Below are 14,705 nucleotides of genomic sequence, written 5' to 3' on the forward strand. Positions count from 1 at the left end.
TCTGTGTGAAAAGTGATACTGGTATGTATGTGAACAGCACTTTTCACAACTGAGTTCCCAGCTCTCTGTAAAAGTGATACTGGCATGTATGTTAACAGCACTTTTCACAACTGAGTTCCCAGCTCTCTGTAAAAGTGATACTGGTATGTATGTTAACAGCACTTTTCACAACCGAGTTCCCAGCTCTCTGTGAAAGTGATACCGGCATGTATGTTAACAGCACTTTTCACAACTGAGTTCCCAGCTCTCTGTAAAAGTGATACTGGTATGTATGTTAACAGCACTTTTCACAACCGAGTTCCCAGCTCTCTGTGAAAGTGATACCGGCATGTATGTTAACAGCACTTTTCACAACTGAGTTCCCAGCTCTCTGTGAAAAGTGATACTGGCATGTATGTTAACAGCACTTTTCACAACTGAGTTCTCAGCTCTCTGTAAAAGTGATACTGGTAGGTATGTTAACAGCACTTTTCACAACTGAGTTCCCAGCTCTCTGTAAAAGTGATACTGGTATGTTTGTTAATAGCACTTTTCACAACTGAGTTCCCAGCTCTCTGTAAAAGTGATACTGGTATGTTTGTTAATAGCACTTTCCAGAGCCTCCCAAGAGGCTGCCTAGTGTGCTGTGATAGTAACAAATACACAACCATCACTTTTCAGCCCGAGCCCCAGGACCCACTAAGCCCTGGGGTGGTGGCGAAGGGGGAGGCAGCATTATATTTGTTACTGAGTCTGCTAGGGACCCCTACAGATAAACATTGCAATGACTGGGAGCACTGAATTGTTTTCCTAAAGTTAATTCCGTATTGTAGGGGACAGGGTCAGGGCGGCCACCGGTGAGCGTTGGTGGCTGCACTCTGAGGCCCCCAAGAGTTTGTTGGGACAGCCGCTGCCCTAGGAGCCAGCGGGCTGCACCAGTCCCAGGCTGAGATGGAGTAACAGTGAGCGCTGGCCTAGCCTACGTCTGCGGACACTCGTCGATGCAGCCAGTAGCTTTATTCCCATTTTCTTGGGGAGGAATTTCAGGTACAGAGAGGGGCCCCCACGGTCACCCAGCCGGCCAGTGACAGAACTGGGACCAGAACCACAGCTCAGTCTGGGCAGTATATCAGTCTAGGCCCCATCTTACCTAGACCAGGGGTGGGAAAACTACTGATCCCAGCCGTCAGGGCTTTGGATCTGGCCCACAGGATTGCTCCCCCCGATGGTGCTGTCCGCACCACGTCCCTGCGGCCCCTGGGGAATGGGGGTGGGGAGAGGGGCAGAGGGCTCCTCGCGCTGTCCTCTCTGCAGGCACCGCCCACCACAGCTCCCTTTGGCTGGGAATGGGGAACTGTGGCCAATGGGAGCTGCAGGGGAGGTACCCGCAGATGAGGGCAGTGCGCAGAGCGGTCTGCTGCCCCGATCCCTCAAGGGCCACAGGGACGTGGTGCCAACTGTTCCCGGGAGCAGCATGGGGCCAGGGCAGGCAGGGAGCCTGTCTGAGCCCTGCTGCGCACCGCAGCCACCCTGGAGCCACTCAGAGTAAGCGGCACCAGGCTGGAGCCCGCACACCCAACCCCTCCTGAACCACACAGCCCAACCCCCTGCTCTGAGCTCCCTGCTGCACCCCTCCCACACCCTGCACCCCCCTGCACCCCAACCACCTCCCCTGAGCCTCCTGATCACAAAATCATAGAATCATAGAATATCAGGGTTGGAAGGGACCTCAGGAGGTATCTAGTCCAACCCCCTGCTCAAAGCAGGACCAACCCCAACTAAATCATCCCAGCCAGGGCTTTGTCAGGCTGGGCCTTAAAAACCTCTAAGGAAGGAGATTCCACCACCTCCCTAGGGAACCCATTCCAGTGCTTCACCACCCTGCTAGTGAAAAAGTTTTTCCTAATATCCAACCTAAACCTCCCCCACTGCAACTTGAGACCATTGCTCCTTGTTCTGTCATCTGCTGCCACTGAGAACAGTCTAGATCCATCCTCTTTGGGACCCCCTTTCAGGTAGTTGAAAGCAGCTATCAAATCCCCCCTCATTCTTCTCTTCTGCAGACTAAACAATCCCAGTTCCCTCAGCCTCTCCTCATAAGTCATGTGCTCCAGCCCCCTAATCATTTTTGTTGTCCTCCGCTGGACTCTTTCCAATTTTTCCACATCCTTCTTGTAGTGTGGGGCCCAAAACTGGACACAACACTCCAGATGAGGCCTCACCAATGTCAAATAGAGGGGAATGATCACGTCCCTCAATCTGCTGGCAATGCCCCTAGTTATACAGCCCAAAATGCCATCAGCCTTCTTGGTAACAAAGGCACACTGTTGACTCATATCCAGCTTCTTGTTCACTGTAACTCCTAGGTCCTTTTCTGCAGAACTGCTGCCTAGTCACTCAGTCCCTAGTCTGTAGCAGTGAATGGGATTCTTCCATCCTAAATGCAGGACTCTGCACTTGTCCTTGTTGAACCTCATCAGGTTTCTTTTGGTCCAATCCTCTAATTTGTCTTGGTCCCTCTGTATCTTGTCCCTACCCTCCAGCATATCTACCACTCCTCCCAGTTTAGTGTCATCTGCAAACTTGCTGAGGGTGCAATCCACACCATCCTCCAGTTCATTATTGAAGATATTGAACAAAACCGGCCCCAGGACCGACCCCTGGGGCACTCCGCTTGACACCGGCTGCCAACTAGACATGGAGCTGTTGATCACTACCCATTGAGCCCGACGATCTAGCCAGCTTTCTATCCACCTTATAGTCCAGGGGTAGGCAACCTATGGCACGTACGCCAAAGGCCGCACACAAGCTGATTTTCAGTGGCACTCACACTGCCTGGGTCCTGGCCACTGGTCCAGGGGGCTCTGCATTTTAATTTAATTTTAAATGAAGCTTCTTAAACATTTACTTTACATACAACAATCAATACATACAAACATCTTATATACTTTACATCCAACAATAGTTTAGTTCTATATTATAGACTTAGAGAAAGAGACCTTCTAAAAACATTAAAATGTCTGACTGGCATGTGAAACCTTAAATGAGAGTGAATAAATGAAGACTCAGCACACCACTTCTGCAAGGTTGCCGACCCCTGCTATAGTCCATTCATCCAGCCCATATTTCTTTAACTTGCTGGCAAGAATACTGTGGGAGATCGTATCAAAAGCTTTGCTAAAGTCAAGGAATAACACGTCCACTGCTTTCCCCTCATCCACAGAGCCAGTTATCTCCTCATAGAAGGCAATTAGGTTAGTCAGGCATGACTTGCCCTTGGTGAATCCATGCTGACTGTTCCTGATCACTTTCCTCTCCTCTAAGTGCTTCAGAATTGATTCCTTGAGGACCTGCTCCATGATTTTTCCAGGGACCGAGATGAGGCTGACTGGCCTGTAGTTCCCCGGATCCTCCTTCTTCCCTTTTTTAAAGATAGGCACTACATTAGCCTTTTTCCAGTCATCCAGGACCTCCTCTGATCACCATGAGTTTTCAAAGATAATGGCCAATGGCTCTGCATTCACATCCGCCAACTCCTTTAGCACCCTCGGATGCAGCGCATCCGGCCCCATGGATTTGTGCTCGTCTAAATAGTCCCAAACCACGTCTTTCTCCACAGAGGGCTGGTTACCTCCTCCCCATGCTGTGCTGCCCCGTGCAGCAGGCTGGGAGCTGACTTTGTTAGTGAAGACAGAGGCAAAAAAATCATTGAGTATATTAGCTTTTTCCACATCCTCTGTCACTAGGTTGCCTCCCTCATTCAGTAAGGGGCCCACACTTTCCTTGACTTTCTTCTTGTTGCTAACATACCTGTGTCACGGAGTCACCGGGCGATGCTCTGGAACTGCTCCCCACCAAGCCAGTCAGGACTTTGGGGAGCCTCCTCTCCCTTGGAGCAGACTTGTTCAGGGCAAGAAGCTCACACGGCTTCACCTCCTGGGTCTCTCCATGGAGCATTCAGCATCCTCTGCCCCTCTGTGCGCTTCCCACTGTGAGCCTGTCCCAGCGGGGTCCTGGGGAAGCCACCGGGTCCTGCACCCCCACTTTTCAGTCAGACGTGACTCTCAGCCAGCCAGTAAAACAGAGGTTTATTCGATGACAGGAACTGGGTCTAAAACAGAGCTTGTAGGTACCACGAACCGGACCCCTCAGCCGGGTCCATTCTGGGGGGCAGTGAGCCAGACCCCCCACATCTGCCCTCCACTCCTCGACCCCAGCCAGCTCCAGACTAACAACCCCCCCCAGCCCCTCCTCTCTGCTCAGCTCCTTTCCTGGGCCAGGAGGTCACCTGATCCCTTTGTCTCCAACACCTTCAGCTGGCACCTTTGCAGAGGAGGGGCCCAGGCCATCAGTTGCTAGGAGACAGAGTGCCAGGCATTTAGGTGCACTGTCCCTTTGCTCTTCGGCAATCACATGCCCTTATCCCACCACCTAGATACTTAAGAACTGCATAGGGGACACTGAGGCACCAACACAGTATTCAGAGGAAACATCAAGAACATTCCCAGTTCGTCACATCTCTCCCCCCTTCGAGACTGAACTGAGGACCCACCAACGTTCCCATGGATGCCCCAGCATCTCTCCCATTCCTTGGTGTGAGTTACACCAGGACAGTCCAGTCTCCCTCCCTCCCTTAGGTCGGGTGTGCTTGATGGCACTTGCAGGCCGCATATGGGAAGGTTTATGCAGCCCACACCCTTTGCCACCCCAGTACCCTTGGGGTTCAAACTGGGCCAGGGTCTTTTCCCAGCCCTCTGGTCTGTGATTCGGGCTCCCTTGGTTAAGAGCCCCCATCTTGGCCTTGGCCAGCTCTGGGCTTGGGCAGCCGCTTCCCACTTTGTGGCCCAGACACAACACCTCTGCCGTCCCCACCTTACACTCTCCAGCTTTTACTGTCAGTCCCACCTCCTTGAGGCAGCCCAGCCCCCTCTTCACCTGGGACACCTGTTCCTCCCAGGTCTGGCTAAAGATGCACATGTTATCAGTGTCTGCCAGGGCCAAGTTCTCCATCGCCCTCTGCTTGTCTAGAATCTCCTCAGGCCTAGGCATGGGGTCGGCATCAGACACTGTGATGGCTTTAAGCTTCCGATAGCCCCCACAAAACCAGATCATTCTGTCTCCCTTGGGGATCAGCCCCAGGGTGAGGCCCATGGGCTGTAAAACGGCTGGATCCCATCTAAAGCCAGCAGGTCCTTGACCTCTCTCTCCAGGATCTAGGTTGCTTTCCCAGTGACTCTGAACGGGGAACACCTGATGGGGAGATTGGCTTCCACCTCAGGGAAGAGATCCCTCGGGGGTCTTCCCCCTTCTCCTCCCAGTCCTCCCCTTTCAGGTCCAGGGGTCCCCTCACTCTCCTCCCATCCAGCAGCTCGAACAGGAAGAACCCTGTGGATTCCTGGGGCACCACCAGCTGCCTCCCGATTCCTCCCAGTTCTACTTCCCCTTGGGGAGCCCATTCCCGGTACAGGAATCCCTCCTCCTGCAGGACTCTGTCCCTGTAGCCTTCCCCAAGGGGGTTCGCAGCACTGTGGCCAGCAAGTTCCCTCAGCTTCTCCAAGGAGGGATCCTTCTGCAGCTCGGTCTGGGATTCAGCTGCTGGGGCAGGGAGTGGGACCTGTTCCCTCTCGCTGGCTGGGCCTGGGGTCACAGCACCCCTGAGCCCTGTCCCTGGTAGCTCCCTCCCTGCTGTGTAATCACTTCCCAGCAGCACGTCTGGACCAGGCAAACCTGTTTGGCAGCTGACCTGCCCTGCCTGGGTGTCCCCCCACTCAGCTGGGGTCTCAGCTCCCCCTGTGCTCAGCGCTGCCATTGCTGTCCCAGTGGGGGCAGGCAGCGAGCTCTCTGCTCTGGTCACAGCATCAGAGCCAGCGTGAGCCCCCTCTCCGGTGTGCAGGGGGGTGGGGAGCATCTCTCCCTCCCACTCAGCCCCAGGGGGCTGGTTACAGGCAGACAGGTATCCTGAGCCCAGCAGCCTCTCCCCTCTGCCAGCCAGGTCATTTGCATTTTCACTGACCATTTCAATCCTAGCCAATTGGTTCCCTGGATTTGAATTCAAACCCTCGGCCATTACAGGAGTGAGGCCTGGATCCTGTCCCAAGGGGAGACAGTCACCCCCCAACAGGGCCTCCGAGCCGATATCCTGGAGAACCCCAACTACCAGCCAGCCCGACCCCTCCTGGGTCTGCACAGGGATCTGGGCCATAGGCAGGGCGAGGAGCTTCACCCCAGGGAACTTCACCCAGGTCCCACAGTCCCTCAGCATCTGGGGCTGCACCACCACAGTTCTCTCTGTCCCAGGATCTCACCCCCGCAGGCGTGTTTCCCCAGTGACCCCTGGGCAGCCCCCTATGTCTCTCTGCTCCACCATCACCAATCCACACTGCTGCTGCTTCTCCTGCAGCTTTTCCTCGGGCTCTTGCTCTCTCTCACGGTCCTCTCGCTCTCTCAGGCTCTGCTCCCATCCCATCCGCCTCCGATCCCCTGATGGGAAACCCGATCGTGAAGACCCTCGTGTGATTGGGGACCAGACTCCCGGGGATGCCTGGCTGATGCTCCAGCTGCTCTCAGATCCTCTTGTAGCCCCATCTGGGCCAGGAATCTGCTCCTCAGAGCGGTGCTTTTCCTCCAACTGCACGATTAACTGTGCCTTGGTGAACGTCCCCATGCGTAACCCTCTCTTTGTGCACAGGATCACAATGTCCTTCTTAAGGAGATGGTGATAGGCCATCACTTCACCGTTCCCAAGTGGCTCTGGACTCACAGGCCTGTGTGCTCTTGGCTCCCCCATGGTTTCCAGGAAGAACCCCTGGTGTGCCAGCCCTTCTTGTGATCACCACCTCTTTGCCAGGGTCGAGCTGCAGACTCCTCCGCCCCTGGAACTGCTCCTGCAATCCCTAGGGGAACCCTGCTACTGCAAAAATCCTTCTCTCTCCCAGGGTCAAGCGGCAAGCTCCTCCGCCCCTGAGACTGCTCGCTGCAATCCTCAGGGGGACCCCATTACTCCAACAGTCCTTCTCGCTGGTCACACACTCCCAGAGGTTAACCACCCCCTGAAACCGTCCCTCTCTGAGCCTTCAGCACGCCTGGTCCTCATTATCCCTCCTCTGTTTTACTGCTCCCCAGTCACTTACTGCAAGCAGCGCCATTCACGGGGTGCAGTACGTCCCGACGCTGCCACCAGTTGTCACGGAGTCACCGGGCGATGCTCTGGAACTGCTCCCCACCAAGCCAGTCAGGACTTTGGGGAGCCTCCTCTCCCTTGGAGCAGACTTGTTCAGGGCAAGAAGCTCACACGTCTTCACCTCCTGGGTCTCTCCTTGGAGCATTCAGCATCCTCTGCCCCTTCGTGCGCTTCCCACAGCGAGCCCACCCAGGTGGGGTCCTGGGGAAGCCACAGGGTCCTGCACCCCCACTTTGCAGTCAGATGTGACTCAGCCAGCCAGTAAAACAGAGGTTTATTCGATGATAGGAACAGGGTCTAAAACAGAGCTTGTAGGTACAGAGAACCGGACCCCTCGGCCGGGTCCATTCTGGGGGGCAGTGAGCCAGACCCCCCACATCTGCCCTCCACTCCTCGACCCCAGCCAGCTCCAGACTAACAACCCCTCCCAGCCCCTCCTCTCTGCTCAGCCCCTTTCCCAGGCCAGGAGGTCACCTGATCTCTTTGTCTCCAACACCTTCAGCTGGCACCTTTGCAGGGGAGGGGCCCAGGCCATCAGTTGCTAGGAGATAGAGTGCCAGGCATTTAGGTGCACTGTCCCTTTGCTCTTCAGCAATCACATGCCCTTATCCCACCACCTAGATACTTAAGAACTGCATAGGAGACACTGAGGCACCAACACAGTATTCGGAGGAAACATCAAGAACATTCCCAATTCGTCCAACCTGAAGAAACCCTTCCTGTTCCTCTTAACATCTCTTGCTAGCTGCAACTCCAAGTATGATTTGGCCTTCCTGATTTCACTCCTGCATGCCTGAACAATATTTTTATACTTCTCCCTGGTCATTTGTCCAATCTTCCACTTCTTGGAAGCTTCTTTTTTGCATTTAAGATCAGCAAGGATTTCACTGTTAAGCCAAGCTGGTGGCCTGCCGTATTTACTATTCTTAGTATACATTGGGATGATTTGCTCCCACAACCTCAGTAAGGATTCTTTAAAATTCAGCCAGCTCTCCTGGACTCCTTTCCCCCTCATGTTAGTCTCCCAGGGGATCCTGCCTACCAGTTTGCTGAGGGAGTCAAAGTCTGCTTTTCTGAAGTCCAGGGTCTGTATTCTGCTGCTCTCCTTTCTTCCTTGTGTCAGGATCCTGAACTCAACCGTCTCATGGTCACTGCCTGCCAGGTTCCCATCCACTTTTGCTGCCCCTACTAATTCTTCCCAGTTTGTGAGCAGCAGGTCAAGAAGAGCTCCGCCCCTAGTTGGTTCCTCCAGCACTTGCTCCAGGAAATTGTCCCCTACACTTTCCCAAAACTCCCTGGATTGTCTGTGCACTGCTGTATTGCTCTCCCAGCAGATATCGGGGTGATTGAAGTCCCCCATGAGAACCAGGGCCTGCGATCTAGTAACTTCTGCTAGTTGCCGGAAGAAAGCCTCATCCCCCTGGTCTGGTGGTTTATAGCAGACTCCCACCACGACATCACCCTTGGTGCTCACACTTCTAAACTTAATCCAGAGACCCTCAGGTTTCTTCTGCAGTTTCATACTGATGCATCCCAATCCCCTTGCCTGAGCCCCCTGCTGCACCCCACCCTGTACAACTGCCCTGAGCCCCTTCCTGCACACCGCACCCCCTCCAGCACCCCAACCCCCTGCCCCAGCCCTACATTCATGGCCCTGCATGTAATTTCCCCACTCAGATGTGGCCCTCTGGCAAAAAAGTTTTTCCACCCCGGCTTAGTCTTTTAATTTCTGGAGCTATAGGGGAATAAAATGCAGTGGCCAGCAGAGGGCACCAAGGCTAAAGAGCTGGGCAATAGCAGCTGTGTGTTGTACTGATCAGAGCTGGTGTTAAAAACCCAAAAATCTGCTGCCAACAACTGTGTGTCAGTGGGAAAAACCAGAGCTGGAGAACTGAGTAATCTTGCTAAAGAGTCCTGGTTGCACTCTTCAAAAACTAAACATTTTTTTTTAAAATTGAAAAATGTTTGTTTTCTTTTTTAACTGAAATCATTAATACCTAGCTCTTCTCTAGTGCTTTCCACGAGTAGAGCCTCAAGCACTTTACAGGGGAGATCAGGACCATCTCCCCATTTCACAGACTGGAAAACTGAGCCACAAAGAGATCAAGTGATTTATCCAAGGTCCTCTAGCAGCGTCCAACAGCTGAACTGGGGATAGAAGCCAGGTCCGCATAGTCTAGTGCTTTACCCACTAGGGATTGCTGCCTCTCCTTTATCTTCCCCATTACTATTAATCATTGATCAGTTTCTGGTGTGGGGCAAATTAGCAAACTTGACCCACTGCAATGACTATTATTGGGTGGCATCTTTCATTTGGGTCTAAAAGCCATTTTTGGTTAATAAATATTTCAATAAGACCGTTTGAACCAGCTCTGGGAGGGAGGAAGTGGCACAGATAAGAGGTAAAAGGGACTCTGAGTCATGGCCTCATGGGTTTTTTTGTCACATTCCGCACAGTTCCTCTGGCCCTGTCTGGCGGTCAGTGGCTACTTCTCAGGACAGGGATACGGGTGACCTCCAAGGGCACGCTAGAGTCGAGATCAGGGATCGGCAATCTTTGGCACGCGACTCCCCAGCTTAAGTACCCTGGCTGGCCGGGCCGGTCTGTTTACTGGCAGGTTCGGCCAATCCCGGCGCCCACTGGCCTTGATTCGCCACTCCAGGCCAATGGGGGTGGCGGGAAGCAGCAGCCAGCACACCCCTCGGCCCGCGCTGCTTCCCACAGCCCCCATTGGCCTGGAGCAGTGAACCAAGGCCAGTGGGAGCCGCGATCAGCCGGACTTGCGGACGCGGCAGGTAAACAGACCGGCCCGGCCCACGAGGGTGCTTAAACCAATCCCTGGTCTAAATAAATGTAGCTGCTGAAATGAAGCACCTATTTTTTGCTCTTGTTCAAAGGGTCCCCGAAATCTCCACTGATGCGCAGCTGCCATTGGTGTTCCTGGGAGCCAGCCGGGCAGAGAGATGGGAAAAGCGGCCTGTGGGGTCAAAGAAATTGCAAGCTTTGTGTGTGTGTGTGTGCGTGCGTGCGTGTGTGTGTGTGTGCGTGTGTGTGTGTATGTGTATGTGTGTATTCACAAGAGGAAGTGTGAAGGGGTTTGGTGAGTTGTGTGAATAGCAGGTATTGTGTGTGTGTGTGTTGCTAGTGGTGGTGACTCTCTTACACAGATGTTTCCTTGGCATACTGGGCCGCTTGGTTACATGTGAGTAGCTTGTCACGACAATATATTCTCATTGAACTGAACAGAAGAGTGCTGGCGTGCGTTAGTAAGTCAGTGGTATGTGGTCTGAGTGGTTGTGCAGGGGGAGTTGTGTGGCAGTGCTGTGGAGAGTATAAGGAAGGTGACATACGTACATTTGTAAATGCTGGGAAGCTGTGTCGTGTGAGTGCAATGTATGCGTTGCATACAGCTTTGTGTGTTTCTGTGTCATGGCAAACACACTGTGAAGGTGGGTGTTGTATGACTGGTGTATGAAATGTATTGCTGCTGCGGAGGATCTGTGTATGGTGACAATCTCATTGCCTTTCATGACACACACCACCCTCCGGGGTGCGAGAACCTGTGTGTGATGGCGGAGTGTGAATGCGTGGTGGAGTGTGAGCATCTCGGGGAAGCTGCATTGTGGTGGTGGTGGCTTGGAGTGTGTTTTTCTTAACAGACCCGTCCAGCTGTCACAGTCCAGGAAACCCCCTAAGCCCTAACCACTGTTTGGAGTTTAATTTTAGAAGTTCTTTGTCTCTGCAGCGCCTGAGCACTTCACTGACACTAATAACACCCAGCTTTGATCTAATGTTTTCATCAGTAGCTCTCAAAAAGCACTTTCCAAAGGAGGCCTGTATCATCCCTCTTTCAGATGGGGGAAACCGAGGCACAAAACGGGGCTGTGACTTGTGCAGTCTGACCAAGAAGGCCAGAGGCAGAGCTAGGAATACAGCCTAGTGAGACCCTTCCACTAGAAAACACCCCCTCCCTAGAGATCCAGTCAGTCCCTGGCACTCTGAAATCCTCCCCCCCCACACTCCCTCCATTAACACATTTATACTCACAACCCCACTGTGAGGTGAGGAAGGGCCATATCATTCATTTTAGCCCCTCCTTGTGTTATTGTTACCATCTCCATGATATGGAGGGGGAAACTGAGGCACAGCACCGGTATGGTCAAACGTCGGGGAGCATCCACCACTTTGGTGTACCTTCATCTGTGAGCATCACAAATGGCTTCGTTTACAGAGACACAACCTGGCTCAAAATTTCCAGTCATCTCTAGCAAGTCTTGAGGAGCCAGTTGGAGAGGGCTGTGGAGTGGGATTCAAGTGGTTAACAACACCTAGCTCTTACACAGGTCTACCATTTCACAGATGGGGAAAACTGAGGCACACAAAGGGAAGTGACCTGCCCAAGGTAATGGCAGAGCAAGGGATTAAATCTGGGTCTCATGAGCCCCAATCCAGTTGTTTCTCCACTAAGCCCATGGCCCTCCCTTTGATTTTTGCTCAAGATGTGGGTTCAAATGTCATCTGTCTCAGCCTTGCTCTAGGACTTGAGAAAGTAACCAAACAAATGCCTCATGCCTCAGTTTTCCCAGATGTATAATAGGGATCCTGACACTTCATTTGTCTGTCTGATTAGCTGGGAGGGGGGTTCTGGGCAGAAGGGATTGCCTCAACTCTGAAGGTACAGGACCTAACATATTAGGTCCCTGATTTTGGGATGGGGGGTCTCCAGGAGCATCTATAATACAACCAGAGTTGCCATCTCATGTGAAATTATCATGAATCTACCAATACGCGGCATGTTTTGTAAAGCCCCAGCTCCTGGATTCACATGATTGGCTGAAAATCATGCTCCCCCCCTTTTTTTTTTCAGTGAGATATGAACGTTTACAGCCCTCGGAATGAGGAAAGGAAAAAAACTTGCAAACATGAATCCTTATGGCCTAGAACAACCCATCATCAAAATGTATTATGTTTTAAACATCCTCATGATTTGTGGGAGACCTGACTCATGATTTTTGAATATTTGAGGTTGGCAATACTGCGTGTGTGCACGTACACACACACACACACACACACACACACACACGTGTACAGAATCCAAACAAGGTCACTAGAAAAACATGTCTTTTTTCCCCTTAAATTCAGTTTTCTCCCCCTCTTCCTGCGGCGGGCGCTGCTCCCGTTCTCCTACTCAGCAAGGTGTTTGCTTTGCGGAGGGGCAGGCACAGAGGTGATGCTGATCTCTCACGACTGGACATCACAAGCTGCCAGGCTACATTCAGGAATATTGTCCAGTTTTGGCCTGTTAGGCCTGTGGGTGTAAGAGTGTCTTGATTTCAGTGCCTCCAGTCGGGGCTGTTGGAGATGAGACCCTTCAAAGGGGTTGATTCTCAGGACAGGGGCTCGGCACTCTGACCATGCAGCCCCTCCACAGTGTCCCAAGTCAGTGCCTCTAAAACCGCTTGTTGATTTAGGCCTAAAATCTCTCTCTCCAAAGGCAAGAGTCAGACGCAGGCAAACCCGACAGCAAAACAAACGTTAATCTGTGCAGTATCTCCACTCCAGCTTGTCTCCCTCGGGGTTAATTACCAAAAGTGAAAAAGCTTTAATTAACATGGGATGATCATTTCCCCTTAGGGACCTTGTGTTTGGAGGAAGCCAGAGCATGTGGTTAATTGGTCGGACTGGGAACTAATCAACAGCTTTGCGTTCTGGAACAGGGTTGATAAAGTTTTCTTCTGATGCAACAGGGAAGCTCATAATGAGTCTGTGTGTCAGTTTTTCAAATAGTAAGCAGTGGTTTTAGCTAGCACTGGAAATCTCAAACAATAGGCCAGATCCTCGGCGAATGGCCCTCAGTGTAACTCTATGGAGGGGGCTATGCCGATTGGCCCAATGGTATGTCAAGTATCCTTTGAACTATTCATTAACATATTGAATATCACTATTGAATTTAATCCTTACTGATCACCTAACATTATGTAGGAAGACAGGACTGGCCATTCCAGATCAGACCTGTGGTCCTGTGTCTCCGCTCTCCAAGGGAAGTCTCACAAATCCCTGCAATAGGCAATTACAAGATAAAACTCCTATAATAAACGTTTCTGCCTAACCCCTCCCAGGAAAGCCTGGTTCACGCTCTGAAGCAGGCTGGCTGGTCACTTCTCCAAAGCTTCCCCTGACTTTGTACAAAGCATTTACTCCAAGAGCACTTGTGATAAAGGGCCCGGACACTGGCTGAGGAGAGAATACTGTCATTCAGAAGTGGCCCTGTGACTTATTCATAGATTATACAGGAAGCCTTGTGATCTCCTGTAGTCTGAGCTCCTGTGTAACGCAGGCCATAGACATGCCCTGGACTAATTCCTGTTTGAACTAGAGCAGATCTCCTGGGGCCTATGTACTTCTGAAAATCCTCCCCTTAAGCTGTACGGCCAGGGGATCCGGCCGCTGAAGTCCAGGGGCATTGCAGCAAGTCTATAGGCAGTGGAATGAATGTAACTCTCTCCCTTGCTGTTACCTCTAGTTCACGGTTGTCTAAAATGGGCGTAAAGGGCTAGGCCAGACTTGCAGGGTTGACAGCGTGTTGGTGGGATTTAAAGGGTGCTTAGAACGTTTGCTGCCCTCTGTGGAAAGTGAATGTCCCCCATAAAACGTAAGGCAGGGGATCATTGAGGGATAAGCCATGGTAGCCAGAAGGGGTGGGGATCTGGCGACAGTGCGATATATCATCAGGTGATGCAAATCATTATGAACCCATTGACGTGACTGGAGTTCATCCTAGCTGAGGATTCGGAAGTAAGCAAGACACACAGTCATTCTTTCCCTCTGCCCAGCACTGCTAGGGCTCTGCTGGGGCTCTGTGTCTGGTGCCGGGCACCACGCTTCGGGAACATCCAGGGAAGAGCGACAGAAATGATTCAAGGCCCGGAAAACACAGCCTGTAGGAAAGGATTTTTAGAAATGGGTTTGTTTAGTCTGAAGAAAAGCCTGTGGGGGAAACGAGGCTTCCCATCTGCAGCAGGTTGTTATAAAGACGTGGGTGATAAATAGTTCTCCTTATCCACCAAGGACAGGGCAAGAAGCAGTGAGTTTAAGCTGCAGCAAGGGCGGTTTAGGTTGGACATTAGGAAAAACTTCCTAACTAACGGGTAGTTAAGCACAGGAACAAATTGTGTAGGGAGGTTGTGGGAACTCCTTCATCAGAGGCTTTTCAGAAGAGCTCAGACAAACCTTGCAGGGAGGGTCTGGATAATACTTGCTCCTGCCTTAGTGCTGGGGACTGGGTTAGATCAGTCGAGGGCCTTTCCGCTCCTACATTTCTACCATGCAAGGGCCTGAATCTCTTGCCCTCCACTGGAGTCAGTGGGACCCATTGTCCCTCACTGAGACTCGGGTGTTAGAACCAGGAGTCACTCCACGCTGCAGCTGGGGAGAATCGGGACCAAACTACTTTGTTGCCCCTAGAAAGGGATCACATGACGCTGACGGTTCTTCACCTCGCCTGTAGTTCATGGGATGCAACATTCAGCTGCATGATTTGTGGAC

Source organism: Gopherus flavomarginatus, chromosome 11, assembly GCF_025201925.1.
Source record: "Gopherus flavomarginatus isolate rGopFla2 chromosome 11, rGopFla2.mat.asm, whole genome shotgun sequence".
Lineage (NCBI taxonomy): Eukaryota > Metazoa > Chordata > Testudines > Testudinidae > Gopherus > Gopherus flavomarginatus.